The 16581-nt window shown below is 42.2% G+C and overlaps 1 protein-coding gene across 5 annotated transcripts in view; it reads left to right on the top strand.

Annotated features, from left to right (window-relative positions):
* The window catches only part of FHL1 (four and a half LIM domains 1), a 52734-nt gene that overhangs the window by 19293 nt on the left and 16860 nt on the right, over nucleotides 1–16581 (top strand). The gene's annotated exons all lie outside the window — the stretch shown is intronic.

The raw sequence follows: 16581 nt of genomic DNA, 5'->3' as shown, positions 1-16581 counted from the left end.
GGTAGCCTTTTATTTCAGTTAGGGTAGATGCCCACTAGGTGGCAGTAGTCACCTAGGTTACATCTACTTGCCACAGAATTCTTGCCAGATTCTAAACCATGTGTATTCAAACATCTAGATATATTAAACCTTTAAGAACATTTGTTTTAAAGGGGGCAGATTTTACACATTTTTAATCCAAATTTGATCCATTGTATCAGTTATGGTGGTTTTTGGAAGGCCTTCCCAGGGCCTGGAGCCTGCAACTGGCCCAAGAGCCAGGAGAAACTTTAGCCTAGCTGTCACTCAGAGCCTTTACCTATAATGGTGGCTTCTAGACTTTTTTTTTAAGTGGTAGAAACCTATATTTAAATAAATCCTTGGCCTCACCTCAGTGAAAGAAAACACGAACCAAAGGGCACCTTCCTTGCATCTCCCCTCCTGTGAGGGCCCCTCACGTGGTGGAAGGCACAGTGCTCTGTGTGAAGAGCAGAGATTTTGCATCCTTTCATAGCTCTTATTTTTATTTTCCCGGAGAAACAGAGTCTAGATTGTTTAAGGAGATAGGCCGAAGGGCAAAACATCTTCCCGTCGTGTTTGCTGGAGGTGCTGGCTAGGCGAGGCTTTAGTAATTCCTATGCACCCTTTGATCTTGACAAACATCGAGACATACTGTATGAGCATTTGAATTCAAGTGGTTTTGTGATGTTAAGAATACCCCAGTGACATCTTTAATTTGACCAAAATTTAGCCTTTTTTTTTTTTTTTTTTTTAAGAGCACTGAGTTACTCGGGTGAGTTTATTAAATAGAATCTGGCAACTTCTGTTTCACCACAACAGAAACACATGGGACCGATGTCAAGCATTAGTTCAGCAGTGACAGTGCACTTGCCCCTTGTGAGTTTTCTTCATTCATTTATTCAGCCCATTCATTCATTCATTCATTATACCCAGCTGGGCATGTTGAGTAAGCAAAACAAAAAGAATAATACCTCTTGATTTGACGTTCTTTAAGCACAGTACAACCCTAGATTCCTTTCCCTTTGCAGACGAGGAAACTAAATGCTGCTTTTGGTTTCTTTTTTAAAAATTAAACTGCCCTTGCTCAGTGAAATAAGCCAGAAGGAAAAGGAAAAATATCGGATGGTTTCACTTATAACAGAAATATAGGGGAACCAAATAAGACATCAGTGTTAAAAAAAATAATAACAGTACAAAACACAACAAAGCAAAAACAGAAAATTATAAACCAGAGACATCCTGCAGGGGAGGAGGAGGGAGAGGGATCAGAGGGTGGGAGGAGCACAGGGGACTGAGGTGATGGTGCACGGGTGCCTTGGGGAAGGAAACACTAAGGGGACTCAATCTGAGGGGGTGGGGGGAAGCAAATATTGTTTTAAAAATAATGAAATAAAATTAAATAAAAATTAAATTGCCCAATATTGAATAGAATGGGATGCAGGGGTGCAATTCAGTGTCCTGTCTCTGCTCAGCTCTTGGAGCCTGTGACTTGTGCCACCTGGTCGGAAGCGCACACAGTCCAGGATGCGGTCATGGCTGGGAATGCAGCTGTGCCTGGGCCCCAAGTTCACTGCTGTGAACTGTGCATTTCACACTATTTTTTCTAAGTTCATCTGCAGTAATCGAGCAGTTTAGGAAAGTGGACTTTGCAGTTCCCATGTGATGATACTTTGTTTTGTTTTAATGATAATACATTTATCACAGATAAGCATTACAATTCAAGAACTTGAAATGATTCCATATGGCCACCTTTTAGTTATGGAATGATTTGGTGCGAAAAAATGAACACAACCTAATTCCTAACACGTACATAAGCTGGTCCTGTGTGTTTGTTTCTGTAGTACTTGCAGTATTGCTCATCAATTAAACATGTATTTCACATCCCTGAAATATTTGTATCACTGACATATGGTCACTTTAGTATTGATTTGGCAGTTTTTTAATAATTCACAAAACACACAAATATAAGTAGTTGTCATGATTTGTTTTGTGCCATGGATATTGATGTGACCTCTCCTGCTGGTGAGCTCCAAATCAGCACAGATGGATTTCGCAGGCTGAAAGAGTTTGGAAATCAGCAGTCTAGAGCCAAGGTCTCAAATTGGTGGGCTGGATCTGGCACACAGAGGGATCCTTTTAAAATTTTCAGTGTGCCAGCATTTAAAAATTGTAAGATTTCGCATTGTAAAAATCCCAGATTTTCAGCTTCTCTTGAGATCTCTATCAGAAGATCTGGCAGCAGTGAGTCTTCACTCCTGTTTGGCAAACTGGGCTGGAGCCAAACAGCTGCCATAGCTTTAGATGGAGTGTGAACACTGAAATTTGTCACACACTCCACCACTCTCTGATGTCTCCTTGGCACTAAGGACAAGGTACGTTGCCATTCTTGGAATGTTTTATTCATTTGTAAGACCAACTCTTTAGAGGTGTGAGAATTGTCAGCCGAAGGTCTAGATGAAATTGACATCTCAAACTTAGGGTCACGCTTTCTCTCCAACTATCAGCTTATTAATGTTTAAGTGCGTGATTTGGGGTGATGCTCATTTTAATGGATACATTAAAAGGGTTGAAGTATACATTTGCGGGGAGAGGTACCTCCTGATGGTTCCTGGTTAAGAAAAGGAGCATCAGCAGAGTATGGAGTATGGGTGTTTCCTCTTATTTTGGAGAAGTCCTAGGGTCAACCCTGGTACTGCTCTAACTTGCCTGGGTAGGTCCATGGTAAGTGGTCGGTCTGAGGTAAGGCCTGAAGGTGGTGTCATTGCTAGAATGAGAACCTGCTTCTCTTTGAGTATCGAGGGCACAGTACCCTAAAGCAATGCTATACAAAAGCAGTCATGCTTCTAAGTTTTTTTTTGTCTTCGGCCTGAGAAAGCAAAGGAAATCTTAACCTATTTGGGGTTGAATCTTTTTTGATAAACCTGGGGTTCACTTCCAGTTGCATCTGGGAAAGGTAAAAAAACCAATCACTTCGAAAGATAAATGTAACATTCATTTTAAAATGTGTTTTAAGTACTTTTTTAAAGATTTATTTATTATGCATACAAGAGCGGGGGTACAGGCCAGAGGTTGGGGTGGTGGTGAGAGGATTCACCAGAGACAGAGTGGGGAGCAGAACAGGCAGATCAGCCGAAGTACACGGCTGAGGGGAGCAGCAGGCAAGGCAGGAGAGGACTGCCGCGCCATATGGGTTGCTCCCTGGCTGGTCAGGGATCGAACTCATGCTGTAGTGACTGCGGACGGCTTCACAGGCTGCGTCTTAACCCTTGCGCCACCAGGGAGGCCCTGTTTTAGGTACTTCTGATTAAAAAAAGGCCATTAAATATGTTGACTATCTCAAGAATCATGAAGTAGGGATTAAAATGTTTAATTTTATAATTATTGAATATATGAGACTCTAGAATAAATAAGTTCACAGAAAATAGGAATAATTAAATCATTTCACGTTGTAGACGCACGTCAAATCATTGCGTTGTGTCCCTTAAATGCATACAGTTCTTGTTCATTATACCACACTGAAGCTAGAAAACAAGAGTGGAAAGGAAAACACACCAGGAAAAGTTCGTGGTTTATTTGACAAGGTAATTAACTTCTATATTACAGTCAGAGCACATACAGATTGTAAGGCCTGCAACATGGTAGATGCCCCAAAACAGTTGGCTACATAAATTCTCCAGCTTCTGGGGGGAGGGGCTTGCAGGGGGCGAGACAGACTTTCATGTTTTATCACAAAGTAAATAAATGTGGGAAAACACTGAGCCTCACTGTTATGCAAAGACAAGTATATGCAAGGTGTATTTTTCACTTATTAAATCCAGAACAAAATGAAGACTTGCTGTTGATATGGTTCCCTTGAAACTGATAAACAAGCATTCAATGGCAGTAGTGTTGTAAATTGGTAAAAGGCCTTTGGGAGAATGATTGGGCAAAAGTTGCCAAAATCAGTACCCTCAGATCCATTTTGGAAAATGGGTTCTAAGAAACAGATTGTCCTGTTAAAACCAGAAAAGGTATATATTACAGGCTTTCATCACAGTGGTCCTTGTAAGGACCAAAAATTAGAAAGAATTTATAGGTCCAACCTTAGGGAACTGGTTCATTCACTCAAGAAATCTTTTTGATTAAATAATTATGAGATAGCTGTGCAGTGGGTTCTGTGAATCTCTTCAAGATTATAATGTTGACACTTGTGGGGCAATACAAAAGAATTTGTATAATATATATAATATTGCTAAAAAAAAAAAGGCAGGGTACAAAATTGTGTGTCATGATTATGACCTTGTAAAATGACGGGTACCTATGGACAAGAACTCGAAGGCCCATGGACAGATGTAAGCCACACTTTCTTGAGGTTTTATTCATGTCGTTGTCCTATTGCTTGCACATTTTGGAGACTGAGAATCTTTTGGCTTCTGCCTCCTGAAAATCAGCTCCACATTGCAGCTGCCTTATCTCCTCAGATCATGCAGTAGGTATTCAGGAGACACAATGAGGACACCTGCCAGTAGCCTAGACAAGAGTCCCCATACCGTGCTTCCTTCTTGCTTGCCTTTCTCCAGCCTCGCACGCCGCCATCTTTCTTTCTCTGCTGTTCCCTGTGGTTTGGTGGAGAGGTATCTTGGTGCCCACATGACAAAATAGAAATACTGGTTTTAGAGCTTTTTGTGACTCTGTCACAGCTCCAGACCATGAATCTTCATGTCTAAAGTTTCAGGGGACACGTTAGTAGAATCTTAAAGGAGCTCTAACTCAAGGGCAATGCCATGGCCTCTGCTGTTTGCCTTAGACAAGTAACAGCAATTCCCCTGAGCGTCTCGAGTGCTTCCACAGCGGCCCCTCCCCTCCAGTTTCAGATAGACTTGCTTCCCTGCTGGAAGTAGACTTCTCTCCTTTAATTAGGTCAGTTACTTCATGTCTGTTTTTCTTTTTTGACATGGTTTCCTCTGGCTTTAGCACCACATATTTTCCCCATATGTCATTGCCTCTGGAGCTTCATGTTGCAATCCCTTTTCAAGGGGACCGGAGAGCACATTGCTGGGGAATGGGCGGGGGGGTGGGGGGGGGAGGGCTTGACCCTTTGCCTGCCATTTGCCTGCAGGAGCCTTCCTATTTCTTTTGGGTCTTGATCTGTTTGGTTTTGTAGCCCTCCTCCTCACTTATGTTTGGACTACAAGATACTTGAGTAAAAATAATGGTGAGTTGGAGATCTGTCTGGCAAAGGTGAAGCACATTTGTTAAGGTTACTGGTTTATTTATCCCTGCTGTCTCTATGGTGACTAAATCCAGGGCTGGGATTTAATGGACTTAATTTTGACCTCTTGTGCATCTCCTAACTTTCCCATCCTCTGATACAGTAAGAATTCATTTTCACTTTAGGAGAGAAACTGCCTCACTTAGAGAAAGGGTCCTGACTGGACCCTGGAAAAGTAGAGTCTCAGATTATTGTGCCATATTCCAGCAGAATTCATTTGGCACTTGGTAGAAAGCTGAGGGACAAGTGCACACAGCACTGCTGATGTCCACAGACAGTAGTTTTCTGTGAAATATTATTTGCTTGGTGCGACTGAACTGAGCTTTTTACAAGAGAACCCTTTGTAAGAACATAAAATCAGTGGGAACTTTGGCTATAATATTCTTTTATCTTTAAAAAGTATCTCCTTTGCCCACTATGAGATGATAAATTTGCATGCCTATAAATGTTTGAACCTTTTTTCACAGTTTAAGTGTACTGTGCTCTGCCCTGGAAGTCCACCCTAAAGGTTGGGCTTGATTAGGATGCCTGTGAAAGACATTAGATTGGGGCACTGAAGTTCAAATCTATGCCCAACCGATGGGAAATGAAGACTGGGATGTCTGACCTTCGAGGTAGCTAGAGTCAAACCACCTGAAACTTCAGCCAGTTGAAATCACCCTTTTTTAAACTTTTTTTTTTATCTTCCCTTAATGATGCCTGGAGACTTACAAGGTAGTCCCGTTTCAGGAAATTTAATAATTTATCCCAAATTGAGTCAGAATGCAAATCAGGTCAGAGTGCTTTACTTTATTTTGGGCTAGTGTATAGTATGTTAGTTCCCACATGGATAATTTATCTATCTGCAAGTCCTGCTGTCTTCTCTAGGAAGATGACAACCAAAAGCTAGGAGTCAGTAAGTGACTAATCAGGATTGCACAAAGGCTGAGGCAAGGGAAGCCACTCAAGTACCCCAAGTATAAAATATTTGTGCTCAGCTGTGTCCTCAAGTTTAGTTCAAATTCAGTAGGAACTTGTGAATACTTACTTTTTTATTAATGCTTTTTAACATCATAAAACTCAGTGAGTGTGGAAGTTCTTTTAGGATTTTCCTCCATCAACTCTTCTATTAATAGGACAAAGCCTTGAGAAGCCAACAACAGATGCTCAGTTGTAAAAGAGATCTATACTTGTGAGATGATTGTTGGATGCTCATTAAGTTCCAGCCTGGGTTTGAAACCCTGACTCGTGCGTCCTATAACCATGAATTTAAGACATTTCATTAGATTAAGGTCATCGCTAAATCATATACATTTAATTATGATCAGTACAATAAGCATAGCTGAGGTCAAAGCTTTTTATAGAAGTCAAAATACTAAGCCCAAAACCCTTAATAATGCTCGAGAAAGAGTAGTACTTTTATCATCATTATAATATCATCCTTATGTGTTGAAAGGCCAGTGTGGAGAACTGTGCTAATAATAGGTATAATTTATTTCATTATTGCTTTAGTTGTGAATATTTCAGCTTTGTTTAAATAGCTCTAGCAGGCCTCCCCTGGTGGCGCAGCGGTTAAGCGCTGGGCTGCGAAGCTGCCCGCAGTCTCTGCAGCGCCGGTTCAATCCCCAGCCACCGGCGAGGGTCCCACATGGTGCGCAGACCTCTCCTGCTGCCCGCTGCTCCCCACAGCAGTGTATTTCATCGGTCTGTCTGTTCTGTTCTGCTCTCCGCTCTGGCTCTGGTGAACCCTCTCACCCTCCCGCGCTTCTGACTGTACCCAGGGCTTGTACAAATAAATAAATAAAAATCTTTTTAAAAAATAATTAAAAAAATAAACAGCTCTAGGAATTAAATGAATTTAAATAAAAAAGGATGAAGTATCTAGGCAAATGTGTTTAGAACAACACCCTCATTCTCTTCTAGCAACCAGATTAACTTCGCATCTCTCACTGAAGCATGTCCATGTATTGGATGAACAGTTGGCTTGTCTGACAGTTTCTTGCCTAAGTAGTAAAGCAACCTGTGGTCTTTGCAAGTCTATGGACAACTCTTAAACCGTGCAATCTCACCATTTTCATAGATTCCTCAGAACTATGGGTTAATAATTTATTTAAGATATCCCATCGGATTTATAGGAAATATATACCCAGAGCCAGTGGTGCCTTTGATGAGGGATTGTGTAGTTGTTAGTGTACTTGGACTAGGGAGTCCTAATCCATATTGTCTTATGCTCAGTGACGTGGTTTCAGTGTGGACTAATTGCAGTTAGTTTCACCCTTGGCACTGGGTTCACGAGACTGCTTGATTTGAACCTGGACATAATACAACCCGTTCATTTTTTTCTGCCATCCCATATGTTGCCAGATATGTATGCCCTTGTGTTACCAGTCCTCAGAGGCTTCCCCCAGGATCTTGACCCAACTCGTTTGCCCCTCTCCTGGGATTAGTGCTGACACCCAAGGCACAGAGCCAAAGATTTGATCGGGGGTGCTGTTTTCAGTGGACTCTATCCCCCGGGAAACTGGAAGCTCCTGAGAAGTAAGAATCCTGGCATTTTCTCTGGTGTTCTCCATAGCACTTCTTGTTTAGTGTCAGAGGCTGCGTAGGCATTTACTATAGTTACAAGGAATTGAAGGGAAGGCGTTTGATAAATTACAAACCTCAGCGTTGCCATGGCATTGCACTGGATTGTCTTAGGTCTCTGACTCCCCACTCCTCTGATCTCAGTCCTCTGCCATCACTGCTGCCCATTCTCTAATGAAACAGCCCCCTCCTGCCTCATTAGAGCATGGCATCATTTTCCCAACCTTTTGTTATGAAGTTGTCCAGACAGAAAAGCTGATGTTCTATGGCGAACGTGTGTGTTCCTGCCACCCAGAGTCTACATTAAACACTTTTAATCTGTAGGATCACTTATCCATCCGGACATCCATCCATCCATCCATGCATCCATCCATCCATCTTAATTTGGGGGATGCATTTCAAAGGCTGCTGTAGCCCCCCTGGACTCTTCACCCCTGAACACTTTGGCACACATATCACTACATGGTCTCAGTTTGATGTTCTGAGGCCTGCTGTCGAATTAGTTGAGGTGCTGACGTTTCTTTCGGTGGTGGCTGAGAAGAGTTAGTAATATGGGACATGTGCTTTGTTTTCAGATTCTGGAAAGTTTCCGTTTGTTTCTAACCACCAGCAAGTAGACAAGCACATGCACATCAGTGCCCCCTCTTCACCGTTCATCTGAGTAAAACCGGAGAATTGGGGCTGAGGACAGTGGAGCAGAAAGTTGGAGTTAGATACTAGAAGGGACAAGGAAGGGAAGGTAGCAGCATGATAGTACTTTCTAGAGGGTGTGGTGGCTGCTGATCCTCCCTCGAGGCTGTAGATCTCAAACACCAACACTACAAATAAAGGGTCCTTCAGTCTAGTGGTTTTTGAGTTTTAGTCCATGGAATCCTAGAATTCCCAGAGGTTTCATCAATACGGGAGTTAGATTTTTAAAAGTATATTGAAATACTAAAAAAGAAAAGAAAAGAAAAGAAAAGAAAAACTCAGCTGCTCCCCACCCCCACAAAAAAAAAAAAAAAAAAAAAACCCCGGACACATACAAGTGTGTTTACAAGTATGTTTGGCAGTACATTTTCAACATACTGGAGAACACTTACTTGATTGACTTGAAGTAAAGGTTATTACTGAAAATAAAATTTGAATAACACCTATCCGACTCCCCTCCAAGCCAGGGTCCTATTTCTGTTGTGGGACCAAAGACAAAAGCTCTCCAGCCAGCCCGTCACACTGAAGCCGTGGTGTTAAGGCACCGGCCTGCAAAAGCTGAAGTTACATTTTGGTTTCTAGTTACCGTGACCGCTTACCCGTCTGTTATATTTAGATTATTTTATCCTAGTACCTTTAGGAATCTGGAAGCAGATGAGTATATGCTTTCAACTGGAAAGGACCATAAAAGGGGAAAGGTGGTTAAGAGACTTGGAGGCTGGCTCCCAGTGCTGTCCCCCAGTGAATGGATTGGGGATCCTTCAGAAATGTCTCACCCTCGGCCTCTTGCTCAGACTACCCTGCCCAAGGCTGAGGACAGGCGTGTGCAATGTTGCACTTTCGTTATGAGAGTTTTCGGGACTTATTAGGCCTGAAACGTGTCCCCATGGCCTGGGCACATTCCCCTCACTTGGAGGCTGTGCTGCTCACTCGCTCTGGTCCCTTTATCCCAGATGGTAGCACGTCGGCCCTTCCAGCTGCAGTGCTGTTGGGAAGCTGGTACCTGCTCGTGTCCAGCTGCAACCGATTTGAAAAAGTTTTCGCTTATCTGTATTTTCATTTCCCCTGACATTTACTGATGAAAACCTGGCAGCATTCACCATGAACATTTCACTCTTCCTGCTTTATCACCTGTCTACCCATCCCTCTAGCCAGCAACTCATATTATTTTTGGATGCATTTTAAGGTGAATGTTGCCGACTTCACCCGTTAATAATTTCATATATTTTACACACTTGGGAGCCTGGCTTTCTCACACCATGCAGCTGGCCTAAATTGGCACAGCGTCCTGTGAAAGAAGATGTAAAGTACATGCTTTAGTTTCACTTGGGGAAAAAAATTGGAGTCTTATTTTAAAAGTAATGTATTTTCTGGAATTCTGGCATGGAGTTGGAAAAGAATACTGGCTTATTTTTGAATCTGAACTTTTTTGTGACTCAGACATTGCTGAGCCTTAATAAAGAGAGGAGTGTACTTGTAAATTTTGTTTTCACCACTGACACCAGAGCCAAATAACCTCTAGTTCTCATAGAGAGGCAGGATGATCTTTAAAGGTGTTACAATCATCAAGTGTTGGTCATTCCAGCAAAATCAACTGCATTTGGAGAGCAGTGGAGCAGTTCACTGAGGACTACATTGGTCTCTGCTGGATCCAGTCCCAAACTTTGGTGTTGAGGTGTTAAGTGCAAATTATTAAAAACACATTCTTGTTACAGCTGGAACAGTGAGACCAGGATGGAGAGGACAGATTGTAGTGTGCAGCTATTGCCCCTATTTCTGCAGAAAACATTCTACATTCTTGCAAAGCTGTCTTGTTTTTCCCTGTATGCTCAGTCCCCAGAAATGTGTCCAAACACTATCCCTCGACCCGGTGGGTTGGCCGGGTTCGTTCCTTCTGGAAGCCTTCACTTGCACTCTGGATTAGCTGGCAGAAGATCCCTTGAAAGCATTTCCAAGCAGTTTTTCCCACTCCCTATAGAGGCTAATCCTGTAGTTTCCACTTCAGTTTCAGCTGCTGTTACTTGGATGGAAACAGATGTCTGCTAGGTTCCCAGACTACACCTTCCAGGAAGATTTCATGTATGTGAACCAAAAGTTAGCACACAAGATCTTCGGAGCAGGGATTAGGTGGGGAACCTGATTTGCTATACTTCAAACATGTCAATAGAACATGAATTTTTACCAAAAGTTCTGTATGTTGTAACAAATTTACCACCCCTCAGACAGACACACTCCCCTTTGAAGCCCATTTTAGAACTCCTTGGTACCATGGACTAGGAGACTACTGGGTTAGAGAAGTTTGGATTCCCCTACCACTGACTTGCTCATTGTTATCAGAACGTGACTGACTTGTTCTGCGATGTTCTTGTTCATAAGTGCTGATAACAACACCGGTTTACTGTATATGGTGTAAGTACACAGGAGCTGAAATCTATCTAGTTGTTACAGCTCACATATTTGAATTATTTTATTTAGATATTAGCAAATTTAATTGGATTTGAGAAAAGTTGCTTTGTGTATGAATCCTTTATAGTCCATTGTTCATACAAGCAGTACCATCTTTAATTAAATGATAGTTCCACAAATCATTTTAGAAGATTCATTTTCGTACTGCAAAACATATGTTAAAAACACATAGACTCGATTGGACTATGTACTTAACTGCTAGCCAGAAAGTGGAAAGTTTTCTAGATTTATGATCTGGACAGGTGACAGTACTTGAGATTCTATTCTTAGTTTGACCTCGGCCCCCCCCCACCCCCCAACACAAGACATTTAATCTTTTGAATGTCTGAATTTAGCTACCCATAACACCTGTAGTCTTATTTCATGAAAATAATACCTATTTTATATTTGATAGTGTTTGAGGACTTAATATAGAAGGTGGCACAGAGGTTCAAAGTAGTATGTAGAAATTATTTGGATGTTCAACTATAATCTTGACAAATTACTAATCACTCCATTTAGAAAGTTACAACTTTGGAGGGAATTGATACTTGATATTGTTGTCCTGTGTGTTCTAAGTTACCATCATAACAGTAGGAAAATAAACCCTGTCCTGGCTGGGTTACAAAGGGATTAACTCACTTCTTCAAGTTGTTACTAAATCTTCAGCTCTGTAGACAGCAGAAATAAAAAAGAATGTTCCATGTCTTATTAAGTTTTTCTGGGAAAAAAAAAAAAAAAGGTCTTCTGATGAACCTTGGTTTAGTTTTTTCTTTTGTTGAGACCTTTCAGTTAGTGTGTTTGCCAAGAATGAAGGATAAACCAAGTCAGTTACTTAAAGCGACTAGAATTACCCTCTATAAATACACAGTGGAATATGCTTTTGATTTTTAGATCAAAGCAAAGAACCAAGATTATGTGGCGCTTGCTAATTATTATACATTTGTTCCCAGCTATGTTTGCCTTTTTACAGAATTAACTAAATATCAAGAGGATTAGATAGCGAGACTCTAAGTCAAACTAAAATATCCATATTTCTATTTTCTCAATTCTATATCCTGGGATAACGAGAGCGAGTCCCTGTCACAGAGATTGCCCTGTCTTTCCACCATGATCTGCTGCTAGGTTTTGTAGCCTGTAACAGGCATGTACGTGTGTTCGTTGTGAAAACTGAGTCATGTGAAAAATTAACTCCACTTGAAAAATTATAAGCCACTACCTACTTAGGTACAAAGTTTTTATATCAAATATATAAATATACATTATATGTAATATAAATGTGCAGTGCCAGAAAGGCACAGAGCCACTTCTCTATGATCCGGGCAGACGTGTAAAGGAGGAGTCCTGGAGCCCTCAATGGCTTTTTCAGGCTTTTAATGATCTTTCTACACCATTTTAGTGAGGCAGCCAGGTGCAGGGCAGCTAGGGATTCCTGGGAGCCAGAGGCTGGGAAGCCTCCTGGCCCCCAGCAAATCTTTACTCTTTCTGGTCTCTCTGCTGGTCTCTCCTGAACCCCGTCATACTCTGCTGTACGGTCCTCTATTGCCATCCTTACATGGTCTGCCTCCATGATCAGGTGTGACCACTTATGCACACCCACACCATACTCCACACCCCGCCATCAGGCATGCGTGTAAGACCACAGGTGTCAGTCATTGATGCTAATGGCGGGAGGGTGGAAAAATCCTGATAACTTTCATTTACCCTACAAAATGTACAGTTTTATATATTATTTTGATAATACTTTTCAGTTCATACAGCGCTTGGACACATTTTTTAATTCGGTTCTGAAAGCAATTACAGATGTTAATGTTCCCATTTGTAGATGAGGCCAAATAATGAACTGACTCTTAAGCAGCTCAACAGTGCCAGGGATTCTGCCTGGGATTTTTGATTCCACATCTAATGCTCTTTCCTTGAGTAATGAAACAGTAAAACCAACAGAACATATTCAGTGGTCTTTTCATTTAATGGAAGCTTGACATTAACTTGCATGCTATTGTCTCATCTTATTTTTACAGTTAACTTGTAGTCACTGGTTGTTTTAAAATGAAATGTCCTATTTCACAGCTATTGGATTAATCACTGCTTCATACATTTCCTTGTCCAATATGACCATTCTCAGAGGCTCTAGCATTTATTTCTGATGTTAAGCTAAAAGTGAATTCATATTAACCAGGTTTTGTGGTGTTTGTGATACTCCTGGCTTGCATACTCAGTTGCCATGATACCGTGCTGTGGATGTGTTTTTATACCTAGCAAAAATAACTGGTAGATGCAGTTTTTAAAGGTTTTCCAAATAGTAAGCTGATTTATAAACATTAACCCCTTTTCATAAAATCTGAAGAGTTAATTTTTTACATGTTCAACTGGTGGTGTGAGGTCCTTAAGTGACATTTCTTTTTCATCTTGATCTGTAGAAACAGGGCCGTACAATCTATGGTGTCAAGTCTGACAAATAGAACACGAGTCACCTGGCTTCAGTTAGTTATCTGACCTTTAAAAAACAAGTGCCCCTTTTAGAGAAGACTGGCTTTGAGAACACTGACATCTAGTTTCTCTTCTGCTTTAAGGGAGCTGAGTTTACAGGGTTCGTCTAAACCTGGGGTACCGAAAGCACTGAAAAATCGCTCATGGGGCTGTCCCATCAGTGTGGTGGTCTGTTTTCCCAGCATGCAGTTTTATGGTCAAACCTGCCTCCCCCAACTCAGGAGCCACCCTGTTCTCTTCCTTGTGGTCTCTCCTGGATTGAGCTTCGTCCCAGGGTTTCAGGGGCTTTTCCTGATAGCAGGGGATTCACTCTGGGACTCTGGGGCAGGATAGGGGGACCTGACAATACAATTTTGCCCCAGGTTGCTCACTGTCTGTCGGTGCTGGCTCTTGTAGATTGTTGTCCCACAGGACTGTTGCCATCAAAGCGTGTGGCCTGTCTGTGGGTGTCAGATAGCAGCCCGTTGATCTTCCCAACCCCGGTGCTCTCACCTGAATTCTTTTTGGGTTGGGGTCAGGAGTTGGGTAAACAATACAGATCCCTCTTCAGCTTCCCCTGAGACCTTAGGTAGTACCGTGCTCACTCAGACTAAGTCTCCCCACCAGCACCGCTTTATGGCACCTGAGTCCTTCCAGTAAGGGAACTAATATAATAGGTCGCTTTGAGATTCATGCTCTTGACGTTCATTCAGAATTAACTCATATACAAATTTAACTCAAATACAAAATCAACCTACATTGTAGCTGGAGCTCTTATTCCTCATAGTATAGGTAGCTTATTTCTGTTGTTGAGCTTCACAGGCTAACTTAACCTCGTAGATGTGCCTGCCTTATTAATTAGTGCGCATCAAAGCCCTCCCCTATTCATTGGGTTGGGAAATCTGATCATCCATTGGGCTGACTAGAAGCTTACTTGGTCTTGGTAGGGGGGATGTAGGGAAGAGTCTTCCCTCCCCAGGACTGAGCAGGGGACCTAGACTAGGCACATTTTACTTATTTTCACTAGTGGATCAAAAGAAAAGTTTTGTTCTCTTTTGTCTCCACTGTCTGTGCTTAAACCTTCCTTAACCACGCAAGAGACACAGCTCTCTTCCCTGGCTGTCCTGCCAGTGGCTGATGCCTCTGACTTCCTAGAACTTGCAGGGAGAATTGCTCTCTGGTGCCTCACTCATCCTTAGGCATGTGCCCTACCACTGAGTTCTTGACCAAGATCCTAAGTTCTTATCTCTTTTCTACTTATTCCCTGTGAACTGTTCAACTTGAAGATCAATTCCTATTTTGCAGGAATCCACAGCTTGAGACCTCCATATTTGTAGAGTGTAATGTAATAAATAAGAATACATTGTGCTCACTGTGTGGCAGCCATTGTTGTAAATGTTGCAGGTATCTATTATTTTATTCCTCACAACCCTATGAATGTACAACCTATTGTTTTACAGAAGAGGAGATTGAGTACAGAGGTGTGAAGTAAAACTTGCTCGCATACACTGTCCTGGGGCAGAATTGGATTGTAGACCTTTTGGGCCCAGAGTTCATGCTTTTAGCCACAATGCTGTAGTCCCCTGAAACTTTATAAAATTGATACAACCATTTCCACACTTGGGGGAAATTCCATATTATTTGTCTTAGAACAATATTCATTGTTCAGCCCATCTCATATAAAATTAATTTCTTTCATGGAAGCTTTCAAAGAGTTATCAGAAACACCCAGATCATGCTCGACCCCAGTTGCAATCATTTTATGAGTTCTATTGAATGTAGTAGAAGGAATAGTCACCGTCAGTCTTTGTTTAGTTTTCCATGCATTAGCCAGTCTATGGGACTTCATGTTCCCATCATTCTCACCAGCTGGCATGGTGAACACATTGCTTGACTTCAGGAACTTTCAGACCACTCATGGACGCTCTGGAAGTGCCAGCTGTTGTCGGTAGACCCTCCCTCAAGCAGGTCCTTGTCTGTTTTGGCACTGTGTCAGCTACTACTTCTCAGTGATGTCAGCTAAGTTTATAATGTCAGACTAGACTCTTGTGTAGGATGAGAAAAATCCTCAAAGTGTCTCATCTACAGATGGAACCAACTGTCCCTTGGCCTCAAGCTCTGTGATCCAGACACCTGGTCTCTGCTAAATGACTGAAAAGTTCAGGAAGCATCTCGATAGGGCACAGGGGCAGTGAGTGCCTTAGGAGTCTGGAGACCTAGAGCTGCCGTTAACTCGGTAAAGCAAGTCATTGCCTCATCTCTGGGCTGTAGTATCCCATCCTAAAATGAGTGCTTGGACTAGAAAGGTCATTTTCAACTCTATCATTCGTCTGTCCTTATGATGATAGATACACCCACAGACCCTGCCCTTCTATACAGTCCTTCTACCCTTCACAGGCTGACAGGAAACAAGCTCCCCCCAGAGCAGTGACCTCCTGGTAGGCCACACGGATCTGCCAGCCTTGCTGCAGAGTTTTCACATAGCAGTGCCTGGCCTTGCAAACAGTAGCTCTTTCCACAGAAAGTTCGTGTTTGTTCACTCTGAAATGAATCACCCTGGGCCACCACCCTCCTCCCTGGCAAACAAATAATGGCTCTTGGAGAGATTGGGCAGATGGGAACCAAGTGAGGCTTTCACCTTCTCTACTCTTGGCCCTCCCGAAATCCCGAATTGTCCTGCTGTCAAGCCCCAACCCTGTTGCCTGGTAGAATCTAGACTTCCCCAGTGAGGCCAGATCACTGCTTGGTCCCTTTCCTCCAGTGCTCCCTGACCAAATACTGCGCAAGCACGCAAGAATTTCCAACCTTCACCCTGAATTCTAGGGCAACTCCCTCTTGAGAATTGAAAACACCAATGCATGATAAGGTAACAGAATAATCACAGTCTTTTGGCAAATGAAGACTTGATAGGTTAACTGGTTGAGATCTCACACCGGGAACAGGGGCTCATGAGGTATTAGGACAACACTTCTGGTCAAGGTAGTCGATCTCAGTTAACTGCATTAAAACGAAAGAGAAGGAAGCTTATTTGTTCCTTCCTGTTACGGATATTAATCATCTGGGTAAATTATAGACTAAGGTCATGGAATGTTTAGCCCTCAAGCATCTATCAGAGGCTCGAATGTCCATAACAGGTGGGCTTGGTGAATGCCAGAACTTAGCAT

Source organism: Talpa occidentalis, unplaced genomic scaffold (genome assembly GCF_014898055.3).
Source record: "Talpa occidentalis isolate TD23 unplaced genomic scaffold, MPIMG_talOcc4v2.1 talOcc4.15, whole genome shotgun sequence".
Classification (NCBI taxonomy): Eukaryota; Metazoa; Chordata; class Mammalia; order Eulipotyphla; family Talpidae; genus Talpa; species Talpa occidentalis.
Note: the sequence above shows the minus strand (reverse complement) of the source record. Positions and strands in the feature narration are given on the sequence as shown.